Source organism: Mus musculus, chromosome 8 (assembly GCF_000001635.26).
Source record: "Mus musculus strain C57BL/6J chromosome 8, GRCm38.p6 C57BL/6J".
Lineage (NCBI taxonomy): Eukaryota > Metazoa > Chordata > Mammalia > Rodentia > Muridae > Mus > Mus musculus.
Genome location: NC_000074.6, coordinates 20,379,872 through 20,392,550, shown reverse-complemented (window position 1 = coordinate 20,392,550; position 12,679 = coordinate 20,379,872). Strand labels below are relative to the sequence as shown.

The 12,679-nt window shown below is 46.2% G+C and overlaps 2 pseudogenes across 1 annotated transcript in view; one reads left to right on the top strand and one right to left on the bottom strand.

Moving 5' to 3' along the window:
- Window positions 1-6,769, top strand: part of 2610005L07Rik (RIKEN cDNA 2610005L07 gene) — a 39,033-nt pseudogene extending 32,264 nt beyond the window's left edge. Inside the window, exon 6 of the transcript NR_028428.1 lies at window positions 4,149-6,769. The product of NR_028428.1 is annotated as an RIKEN cDNA 2610005L07 gene (transcript). The remainder of the gene's footprint in view (window positions 1-4,148) is intronic.
- Gm7807 (predicted gene 7807) lies at window positions 10,859-11,524 on the bottom strand (annotated as a pseudogene).

Sequence of the window (12,679 nt, the reverse complement as noted above, 5' to 3'; positions counted from 1 at the left end):
TTGATTATCTGAGCAGTGTGAGCCTCACGGATCCATCTATGTCCACCTCCGAGTTGGGATTATGTGGGTGCTGGGATCTGAGCTCACGTCCTTAGACTTGCATAGCAAGCACCTTATTGATGGAGCCATCTCCCTGTCCCAGACTCCTTTACATTCAGCCTAATATGTTACCTTGTTAAGAACATAACAGCTTTGGGCTGAAGAAATGGCTCAATGGTTAAGAGCAGTGACTGCTCTTGCAGAGGTCCTGAGTTCAATACCCAGCAAACCACATGGTGGCTCACAACCATCTGCAATAAAATCTGATTGATGCCCTCTTCTGGTGTCTCTGAAGAGAGTGACAGACAGTATACTCCTATACATAAAATAAACAAATAAATAAATCTTTAATATATATATATATATATATATATATATATATATATATATATATCAGCTTAATTGAACTGGAAGTCATATATGAAGCTCATCCTTTTATTATAGTATAGGATTCAATGTGTGTGTGTGTGTGTGTGTGTGTACTCACTGATCCTCAGTACTTAAAGAATACTGGCATCACCTCCTGAAGAATCCCAACCCCTCCCCCAGCCCCTGGTGGTAATCTTTCTTCTGTCACATGGGTTTTCACACAAATGGTCTCATGTTTATGACGTGGCCTTTTGTGACTGGTTTCTTTCACACTGCACAATGTTTTCAAGGGCTATGGTGATGTAGCATGCATCAGTACCCTACAGAGCATGGTCACTGTATGGGTCTACCCTAGTTGGTTGGTCCATCCATCAGCTGATGGATATCTGGGTCCTGTCCTCCCTTTCACCATCATGAGTAAGGCTGCTCTGAACATGGCTGTGCAGTGTTTTTTGTGTGAACATTTTAAATTCTTCCAGCACTGCAGATCTAACAGTGGATTTACGGAATCACCGAACTCGCAACTCCATTTTGAATCTTTATAGGCTTCATCAAACTATTTTCCCAAGCAGAGGCTATGATGTTTCAGGATGGTGTTTCTCTGTTTCTTCAGGAATGCAGGCTGTTATCTTTTTTATTGGACTGTTCCTGGTGGGCTCGAAATCTCATCTCATTTTGGTTTTGATTTGCATCTCACCAGGGACTTTTCATATGTATATGAATATGCATAGCTTCTCTGGGAAAATAGCAACTCAAATCATCTGCCTTTTAAAGTTTTAATTGGGTTGTTTGCCCTCTCATTGCTGGGTGTTAAAGAGTTTGCAGGGACTGAGAAGGTAGCTCAGTGGATGAGTATTTGTCTAGCATGGGAGAAGCCTTTATTCAATTTCTAGCACTGGGTGGCATTGGCATCGGCGGCTTCTTTCTTTCTTTCTTTCTTTCTTTCTTTCTTTCTTTCTTTCTTTCTTTCTTCTTCTTCCTCCTCCTCCTCCTCTTCCTCCTCCTCCTCCTCCTCCTCCTCCTCTTCTTCTTCTTCTTCTTCTTCTTCTTCTTCTTCTTCTTCTTCTTCTTCTTCTTCTTCTTCTTCTTCTTCTTCTTCTTCCTCTTCTTCTTCTTCTTCTCCTCCTCCTCCTTTTCTTCCTCCTCCTCCTTTTCCTTCTCCTCTCCTTGTCCTCCTTCCTCCTCTTCCTCCTCCTCTTCCTCCTCTTCTTCCTCTTCCTCTTCCTCCTCCTCCTCCTCCTCCTTCTTCTAAAGTGTCCTGGGTGTTAGCCTGTCATGAAATTCATTAAATATGTAATTATAAATGTTTTCAACTAAACCCCAAGCCTTTTAATTGTATTGGTAGTATCTCTTGAAATACAAGTGCTTTTAGTTTTAAGGAAGTCCAGATTATCTATTTTTGCTGTATTTTGATATTAAGGGGGAAAAGAAATATTTTTCTTCCCATTTTAGGTCCTATAACAGCCTATATGGGCTGAGATCCTATAACAGCGACAGGAAGATAAAGATGAATGCTCATTTGCCGTAAGTTTCACATTGTGACAGACACGAAGAACCAACGGCGGAGGGAAACCTCAGTATTTTAGGGTGACATTTGCCAGAGTGTGGATAGTTGTAGGAGCTGTGGTGGACAATGGAGATGTAAGCCAAGGGTCATTAACTGAGGGAGTCTTGCCAGGCCTGTGCGTTCAGATTCCTTTCTGAGTCTCTCCTGAAATAATGGCCCTCCTTTGCTCTTCATATAAGGAGAATACTTCCTTTTGTTTATTTTAAGATAGAATGTCCCTATGTAGCCCAAGTTGACCTTAGCTCTTGATCCTTTTGCCTCTACCTCCCTAGTGTTGGGATTATAGTCTTGCACCAGCAGACTGCACGCAGAAGGGGAGGCCTTGCTAATGGTCTTATGACCTACTTTAGGGAGAGGCCTGGAGAGACCCTCTGCTTATCTCTCAATCGCCAAAGGTCCATGTTTTGAACTACAGCATCCGTTGGAAGGAGCCACAGTCCCAGGAAATGAAGGAAAGCTGTGATTGTGGTCTGTTCTCAGTGTGAATCGCCCAGGCTGCCATGAACCACTGGTTCAGAGCTGGAGCTGACCTTGTGGGACTGAACCTGTATCTTGCCCTAGATCCCTGGTTACCATCAGAACTTGCTTGAATTGTTGGGTGTGAAGTTGGTGCTGCAGTCTGAAAAAAGGTAGAAATAAAACCAGTCAGCCTCCTTCGGGGCAGCCCAGCACCTTGAATTCCAGAAATTTCTCCCTCTCTAAGGTGACTCTGAAAGCCTGGGTTGACTAGCAACATTGGCAAATCCTGAAGGCCTACCAGGCTTTGGCGCCAGGGTCCCAGGAAGTGAGTGACTCTTGCCTTGGGCTGTAGTAGAATTGTTGGGGGTGGGGTGGGGTTGGCTCTTTCCCCCAGCACTAGGAAGGGGGTGCATATCTAGAAATTCTGATCTACTTAGCATGGGATGGCTGGACCTCACTGGTTTTAAAGGTCCCTGCTTGTGTGCGTGCTTGTGTGCTTGAGTGAGTGCGTCCTAGTGTGCACCCTGAACTAGATCCCTGCTGGGGAGGACTGGCCTCCAAGGTCAGTCCCCTGGTGGAGAAACATCTCTGAATGAAGGATGGCACCGAGGAGGAAGGAGGGGGCAATAGTCCTAAATGCTGACATTCCTTCCCCCATCTTACTATTCCTTTATTTAATACAAAACCCCGTGAGATTCCACAGGAGTTCATTTGGGAGAAGAAAAAGAATTTTGACGTCGCCATCTAGCGGCCAGTGGTGAGACAGACGTTTCTGAGAACTGAGTCTAATTTACAAAAGGCTTCCTTTGTGAAGGAGTTTAAAGACTGGTGATTGGGATGATAATCCCAGTTTGTCAGATGCTTGTTTAGCATGCAGAAAGCTGTAGTTTTGATCCCCAGACTTAAAACCTGGCCATGGTGGCGCTCGCTGGAAACTCCATCACTGGGGAGCTAAGAGGCAGGGGGATCTGAAGTTCATGGCTTTCTTTGGTCACACAATTCAACACATTAGCCACCCAGCCTCAGAACAACTAAAAGGAACTGGAGATAAGGGTCCCAGGCTGCACAGAAAATGATGGACACTCTCTAGGAAGGACAGCTCTTCCTACCCTCAGGGCTAACTGACATTCCTTTGACAAACAGCTGGAGGAAGGGGCTGGCTTTCAGATGTCTGGGGAGGTGTATGGATTATTCCAGGTGTTTAGTGCCTCAAGGAGCAGGCAAATGGGTTGTGACCAGAAAAGGCTTCCAGGGAGCTGCGTGGGGTGGGGTGGGCGGGGCAGGGCAGGGCAGGGCAGGGCAGGGTGGGGCGGGGTGGGGCGAGGAAGCAGGAGGAGCAGTGGCCTGGCCATGGAAGGAAGCAGCTCCTAGACTTTATGTTCAAGGTCTTGACATGGGCTCAAAGTGATTATGGCAGATAGCTCCTGCTGGGGACAGACAAGAGTTCAGAAAGGATTTCAGGACTGGGATGCTCCAGGGCCTCACTCCATCAGGACATGAAAAAACCAAAACCCTTTCAGGAGGAGAAAGTGGGTGTTGTGAGCCTGGGTGTGTACAAAGGAAGAGGTGATTTTTTTTTTTTCAATAAAAATAGTTCAGTGTGGACAGAACTGATTTAAGAACTAGTATGGCTGGAGGGAAGGCCTGGTATGGAAGTCTCCATGAGATATTTGCCCTTGTTTGCTAACATTATTATTATTTTTATTTTGTCTAGGATCTTTTAGCCCCAAACACACCCACCACTTGGAGGGAAGCAAAAATTCCAAAGTACACAGTTTGGGAAACACTGACCAGTAAGAAAGTCTCCAGTTTTGTGCCAGGAGACTGTGAAGAGTCTCTCATCCTAGCTACCTGGAAGCCGGTATTCTGCTAGCATCCTTCAGATGAAGATGTAGAACACTCAGCTCCTCCTGCATCATGCCTGCCTGGATGCTGCCATGTTCCCGACTTGATGATACTAGATTGAACCTCTGAACCTGTAAGTCAGCTCCAATTAAATGAGTGTTGCGTTGGTCATGGTGTCTGTTCACAGCAGTAAGACCCTAACTAAGACAGTATTCTTTATACTGTCAGGCCCATTCAGTTCATGGCTTTCCACACAGTTCCAAAATGGACCCTCCAATTATGGACCAGCTCTGGTTTCTGGCATGTTCTCAGGTTTAGCTGCTTGGAACAGTTCTATCATTCAATGTCTTCCCCTTTCCACCCTTCAGAAATCAGCTATTATTTATAAGAAACCTTTCTCTTAAGTATCTCATGATCGAAGTCCTCTCTCTAGTCCCCACCTCCACCTCTCTCCTGGAGCTTCTTCAGAACCCAGGCCAGTCTTGAGGTAAAACTTAGCTGTCCTCTCACTCTCAAGACTCCAGCCTGGTTGCCATAGTGATCTGTCCCTTATGCAAACCTGGGCACATCACTTGCAGATCTAATACCCCTCTACCTGTGGAAATATTTTCCCAGGACCCTCAGAACCAAGGGACCTCCCACCTCCATGGGAGCTCAGGAGGGATGGGGGGGGCGTGTCAGACATCGAGGGTCTTTTACTGCAGGTCCTACTTGTATGGTCTTACATGGACAGAGGAGAGGTTTAAAATGACCAAGGGTGCACCCTGTCCTACCTGCCCCTTGCTCCTGTACCCCTGAAGCAGGGCTCTCTGGTGGCCTTGAGGCATGGATGGGGTATGGGATAAACATGAGACAGCTCCCTTCTTGTAGGAGCCAGGTTTGTTTGTCTTGGAACACTTCCTGCAGGATCGGAAACAGGGAACGACACAACAACTGCGCCCTCTTCAGGCCAAGACCAGTAGGTTCACTTGCACAGTGAGGCCTCTTGCCCTTGGTTCAGATAGCACTTGGCTAAGATAGTGAGCAGGCTCCCTCTCTTTTAAAACACATCGCTGGCCTGGAGGTGGTGGCACACTCCTTTAATCCCAGCACTTGGGAGGCAGAGGCAGGCGGATTTCAGAGTTCGAGGCCAGCCTGGTCTACAAAGTGAGTTCGAGGACAGCCAGAGCTACACAGAGAAAAGCTGCCTCGAAAATGGAAAAACAACAACAACAAAAAGAATAGAGTTGATAATGCAAAACAAACAAAACCAAAAAACACATCGCTGAAGAGTGACATGCACACTGTGAGTTTATAGAACTTAAATATATGGTTCAGTGGGGGCGGGGGGAATAAATTCCTAATCACCCGGAAGTTGCCTGATGTCCCTGCCAAGTCCACATCCACACTTTCCCAGCCAGAGGTGCACAGGAGACGGACCATGCCGATTCTTCTTGAGAGTTATGGAGCTGTGTATAAACAGGGTCTCCAGGCCCAGATCCGCTGTGTACAGGTTCTTTCTCAGCATTGTGCCTGTGCAACTTCTTTGTAGTGACTGTGTGGATTTTTAACTTGCTGGGAAATACTCCATTATGTGCTATATACAATGCAAACTGGTACCTTTTGTTTACCCAGCTTTCCGTTTGTACTTGGGCTTTTTTCTTCTTCTTCTCCTGTGTGGGGGCAATTACAGATAGGGCATTTCCTCCACTCAGGGCTTCTGTTCCATGCCTAGCATTGTCCTATTGTGTTCCGGTCCTGGCTGTCTGTCCTGCTTTCCTCTCTCTCTGGGAACCTATTTGGCTGCTGGGACTTAGGGTGTTTGACCTGGACCTTTGATGGTCCTATGGGGTCTCACACTACCTTGGAAGGCCAAGCTGTGGCTCTTAGTCCCTTAGAGCTGTGGCTCTAAGCTGTGACAGTCTTAGTCTGGGGAGACTGAGACTTGCTTCATGGGCTTGCTTCTCTATTCTTGCTGATGCTAACATCTGTGGGCCACCTTTTAGCACTGGTTGCTCTTGCCTAACTCTTGTCTGCATCCCTTGGCTGTCAGCCAGTTGGGAGGCTTCTTGTATGCCTCCAATGAGCCTTCAAGGATGCTTCTGGAACTGGGATATTTATCAGAGACAGATCAGGAAAGCCAGCACCATTAGACATGCAGCTCTGTGCTGCCTTGGGGACACATTCTTGGCTGTCTTCCCAAAACGTTCGTGGTATGGTACTGTCTGTCAGTATTAACAAGCATGGGTGTCCCTAAATGTTTTTATCTTTGTGTGTGTGTGTATACTTGGGTGCACACAACTAGTAGTATGTGCATTCCTGCATATAAGTATGCATCTATTTAATTTGTATGTTATCATAAAATGTTTTTTCTTAGCTAGGCATGATGGTGTGTGTGTATAATCTCGGAGTCCAGGAGGCTGGGGCAGGTAGGTAAAAGGCCAGCCTGGGCTACAGAACAGGACCGAGTCTCAAGAAAACAGCACAAAACAATAAATATGAAATTTCTCTTAAACAGTGTGGTTTTGTTTTAAAGGTATCTTCTCCACTTCCTTCCTTGTCCCCTCAAAGATGTTGACTAACATCAAGGCAACACCTTCTTTGTAGATGAAAGAGGTAAGATCCATGTTTATTCTGCCCCTTCCCATGGCGTAGCCACAGGCAACAAATACCTTAGCTCCTGCCATAGGCAGGGAACATGGGCTTGAGCTATGTTTGGAAGGGGCAGGATCTGGGGGACCCCCACTTAATGCTGTAGGGTGATAAAGTGCTTAGAAGAGATGGTGAATGTCTGTTGACCATGCACGCAAATCTGAGTTGTAACATGTTACTTTTAGCTGTGTTGATCTTGAGAAAACTACTCTCTGTGCTTCCGTGTCTCAAAGAAGTCATCTCTGGTTGCAAGGGCCAATATGGCAGATGCCATTTACCTGTGGCCAGAGCGCTCAGAACCTGAGACCAGATTTTAGTTTAATTTTAATTAACATTTAAATTCAAATTGCTGTGACTAGTGGCTGTGATATAGAATCCACCCCTAGAGGACAGCACTGGGTGGCTTCAAGCCACATACATACACAACCTTCCCTCCTCCCCCAGTGTAATCCAACTTAGTGAAAATAAATAAATGAATAAAGCAAGCTCTGCCTGCTCTTTCTTTGTTTCCCACATGTATTTTCTCTTTCCTTTTGAACTACTGATACCAAAGGCTAGAAGAGGCTGACCTTCTTAATGGGGACACTGGAGGGCAGCAATGGGTACTTTCAAAATGCTCAATCCCAAGAGGTTTCCCGAGTCCCCTGGCAGTGCTTTGCTTGTGGCTGATGGCCAGCAGCCTCAGGGGAATGCCAGAAAGCTGTGTTTGCTGAGCTCTGTCCTCTCTTTCCTGTGCTGGGCAGCGGGGTGGGGAGGTCGTGGAAGTGGCGGGTTGGATGTTTTACAAACAAGTTCAAGTTCTCTTGTCTGTTGGTCCCCATAGCAGTTGGGCTGTCAGCTGCTCAAACCGTTTTGTTGTGCAACCTCGTTTGAAAACGATGTGAGGAAGAATAAACAACCGTGAATGTGGAGTCAAGGAGACCTGAGGGTGAAGCCCAGCTTGGCTGCCTGCCTGCTGTGGACCTTGGACAAATTGCATGGCAATTCTGGGTCCCTGGCCTCCTCTTCTGACACACCATGACCTGGTGTAATGTGGGACGCCCGACTTGCCTAGAAGTAAGACGCCACAACAGGATCCTTCTGCAACACGTTTATTGGGAGAGCATGGACTGAGTAGGCAAAAGACCCCGAGCCCCAGAAATGGCGCTGCTTATATAGGCCCACGAGTGACGTGTCCATACCTGATTGGTTATGCTACCAGTACCTCATTAATATGTGTCGGGCCAGGCAGTGACTCAGCAAAAAACTCTTATGCACATGCTTACATTGGTTGTTTATCCATAATCATGGGTGGTGGCCAGTGGTAGCCAGCGCCATCTTATAATGGTGTTTGCGGCTTCCCACAGTGTAAGGAGTTGCATCTGTATGAAATCATCTCCATTTGGTTATTCACTGGGGAGTCAGGGTCAGGTGGATCCCTGGGGCTTGCTGACTGGCCTGCCTAGCTCACTGATTAGGTACACCACTGGGGGATCCGCTCTTAAAATGAAGTGGGCGGTGCTTGAGGAGTGAAATCTGAGCTGTCCTCCAGCCTCCACACACATGCACACCACACACAAGCACTGGTCATTTGGCCAGTGAGATACTTCACTCCCAAGATTTGGATACTAGCATATATTTCTAAAGTTGAACAAATATCCACTAAATGGGACTTCCGATTGAGAATACTGGAGCCACACTGTCCAATTTATGACTACCAATACTGGATAATCCATTAGAATCTAGACTTTCCAACTCAGGACTATCAAATACAGGATAGTCTACCCATATTGGTCAATACGTGGTCTATTTTATCCCATTCACTTGGTGTGGAGTGATGGATGCCCGAAGTCACGCACTAATATTCCAAGAACAAAAAGCACACACTCACAGATGAACTTTGTGTAGCTTATGAAGTGTTGAAAATATTCAAATTGTTTTTGACATTTCAAGACCAAGAAGTTTAATACAGAAACTTGGGTTTCCAGTTTACTGGACAACATTGTCCTCATGGGGACCCAGTTCCCATTGTGATGCTACTGTTTGGGGCTGAGTCTCAAGTGTCCTCTCCAGAAGTGAGTATATGTTTTCTCACTGTGATGGTCACCTGGTTCCTTTGAGCATCTGAGTGTATGACCCCACCCCTGGTCTGTGCTAACCTATGAAAATCTAGGAACTAGCTAGCTTAAGCTTGTCTGGGAGAGAGCACTCAAGGAAGCCATGACAATGTGTGTCATCATACACTGACTGAGAACCATTTATTCAGATAGGTTGCTCCTCCTGGCTCCTATATGGCAGAGTTAGCCCTTTAAAGCAGTGGTTCTCAACCTGTTCTCGACCCCGTTGGGGGTCACATATCAGATATCCTGCATACATACCAGATATTTACATTGTGATTCATAACAGCAGCAAATGTACTGTATGAAGTAGTAATAAAATAATGTTATGGCTGGGGGTCACCACAACATGAGGAACTGTATTAAAAGGCTACAGCATTAGGAAGGTTGAGGACCACTGCTCTAGAGACTGTTGGGCTTCTAGCTGGGTTTTGTGGCTGCTCGTAGGTTCCGGGTCGCATGATCTAACAGTCAACTCCTCACTTTGGATGTCCTTTCTGATCCAGAAGACATCAGAGGCCATACTTAGTGAATTGAACTAGGTATCATGTAAGAAGTGGCGGAGAAAGCCTAGAGTCTCAGTGAATGTGTATTGTTGACATCAGATAAAGACATGTTGTCACAGACCTCAGAATCTCAGACCTATGGAGAAAATGGCAATGTCTCCTCTAAGGGGAGAGGCTCAGAGGAAAATGGCAAAGCCTTCCTCTGGACCAAATGTAGATATTGAGAGTGTGCACAGGAAATGTCCACTGTAGCTTTCTCTCCCTGGATATTTATAGTCTGAAGACTGTTCCCCTATAAAGACCATTCCTACTAAGATTAGGTAAACCTGTCTACTTGATCCAGCTGTATACCATACACCCTGTCTCCTTTGTTTATCTGTACCTACTAACCCCACTTCCTTGTTCAGCCATATGCACTCACCCTGCCTCTCTGTTTATATAATAAAAACATGTTTCCATTATGTGCTGAAGTTTCTTCAACTGAGAGCTCAGACCACCCAACCTTGGCTTTTCTGCTTCTGGATTTGTTTGTGTTTTTCATTCTCTTGCCACCCCAGTCAGGGCCATGTCCCCAGAGCCATGCTAGATGTAGCAGTGTTCTCTCCTGCGTGGGTCTATCCTTGAATCCAGCACTGGCTATAGAGTCCAAGTGCTTTGAGAATTCCTGGGTCAGGAGGCTGACCAGCGGTTCCAATGGTTGAAGGTGCTTTAGTTTGCTCCTCTGTTCCTGTGATAAAACACTCATCAAAAAAACAACTTAGGAGAGGGAAGGATTAATTTGGGTTGTGGGTCACAGTCTACCATCAAAGGAAGCTTGTGCAAGAACTCAAGGCTGGAACACAGAGGCAGGAATGGAAACAAAGACCATGGAGGAATGTTTACTGGCTTGCTCTATGTGGCTCACTCCGACAGCTTTCTTATACAGCCCAGGAGAATGTGCCCAAGGTTGGCACTGCCTACAGTGGTCTGAGCCCTCTCGCACCAATTAGAAATTAAGAAATGTTTCTTCCACAGACATGACAACTGGCCGATCTGATAGGGGCAGTTCTTTAGTTAAGGTTCCCCCTTTCAGGGGACTCCAAGCTTGTGCCAAGTTGACAACTGAAGCTAGCTATGATAGGGGTCTTTGTCCAGTTCCCTTCTCCGGGCGTGTATCCATTTCTCTGTAGCTGAGGCAGTCATTTGGTGGGCATTGCTGTCAGCTAGTGGACACTTGAAAATCCTAGATTCTTAACCTGTGGGTAGTGATCCTCTTGGGGTCTGCTATCCTGCATATCAGATATTACATTATGATTTATAGCAGTAGCAGATTTACAGTTATGAAGCAGCAACAAGATAGTACTTCTAATACTATGAATGACACTTTATCAGTCATTTTCTTTACAACTGAAACTCTGGGAATTCCGAATTAACATCCTTGCCTGTGGGCTTCTTGTACACACCAGAAAAAGTTCCAACCTTGTGCTCCTAGTTGTTCTGCTGTGCTTTGTCTAAATGAACTTTTATGAGCCGGCTGCCATCCAGTTTCACACAGATCCTCTACCCACAATTTCACTTGGGAAGACCAAGTCTGCTGTCATGCACTACTGTCAGGGTGTGGTTTCTGGGGCGCTTCTGCTTATTTTTCATACGGATTTTCCAGGTTGGCTTGGGCAGAATCCTCCTCTGAGCAATGAACACTACTTGCTTCCCACTGAATTTTTTCTCCAATTCACGAACTAGCCTGACATGAATTTTCTGGAAAGACTTAAAGCTGAGGAACTGGTACAAAAATTATGGTAGCTTTCCGACCACCACCAACTTCAATTTCCTTGGTTGTGGTGATGTTGACTTCCTGCAGCAGAGCCTTGACATCTGCGTTCATCTCCAGCTCAAGCAGCACCTGAGAGATGCCAGACTTGGAACTCATCCGGCTTCTCCCCATTTGGCTTCACAGTCTTGTCACTGGAGCTGAACATGGCTTCATCCTTACGGAGTGCCAACTTATAAAGAGGGACAGCTGTCGAGAGAACCGCAACAAGATAATTTTATGGTTGAGAGTCCTCACAACAGGAGGAGCTGTGTTAAAACTCCAACCACTGTCTTAGATGAGAGCCTGTAGTGAGTAAAGCTGACACAGGTGGTACTAAGGACCCCCTCCTCACAGTTTGGAGCCTCCCCAGCTCCTGTAGAACTGGCTTAGACCTCAGTGGCTACAACATTGAGGCTCAGCTCCTCTGTCCACCCAACTCTGTCTTCCTCCCTTTCTCACGAATATCTTGCTTGGGGGAGGGGGTGGAGGGGGAGTGGCGGGGGGGTGCACTTCCCAGCATCTCTTCCAGAATGGTTCCTAAGGAGCACACATCAAGACTTGGCAGGTCTTTGTAAAAATCTGGCATCCTTTTGGCATCCCCCCCAAATCATCTTAGAACATCTGGATTCTTTTACAGCTGAGAATTCCACATCAAGACGGGCTTTCCAGCTGTGGCTCATGGCTGAAAGTCTGCTGTTTGCAGAGCAAGTACCTGGGTAATTTGGATACTGTTGTGGCCACCTCAGATGTTGATATAAAACAAGGAGAGACAGAGAGAGGCACATTCTATTTAAATAATCAAACCAAATCCAAGTGCTCGTACGCCACAGCTGCTTGGGGGAAAACAGTTCCAGCTTCTTGCCTTCTTCCAACTGGGGGCCTTCTGGCTTCCCCAAACCTGTGTGTGTGTTCTGGCTTTCACTTAGAAGAGAAGACACTGGTCTTTGCCTTCTGGCTGATCAGCCCAATCAAGCAAGGCACCTTGTCCAAAGGTGAGGTTGTGGCTTCATCATCCAAATGATACTTTGTGTTTCAGAGTGCCTGCAAATGTACTGTCATTGTCAGAGAAAAAATTTAAACTCTTTGGTCTGGGACTCAGGGACAGAATCCATAATTTCATGACTTCCTCTCAAGACTGTTCTCATGTTGTACAAGTTCCTGCCCAAACAAATCACCTACATTTTTTTCTGGAATCTCCTGCTCATTTGTGTCTGTCAATGCAGCAGTGGTTCTACCTCTCTACCCTTTGTTGCTGTTGTTGTTACATTTATTCTCTCCTACACACAATGCTACAGATACTTTTGTAGAAGCTGAGCACTGGAAAGTTTCATTGGAAGCTTCACATCCTGCCCCTGTGGCTAGGAGCTGTTCTTGA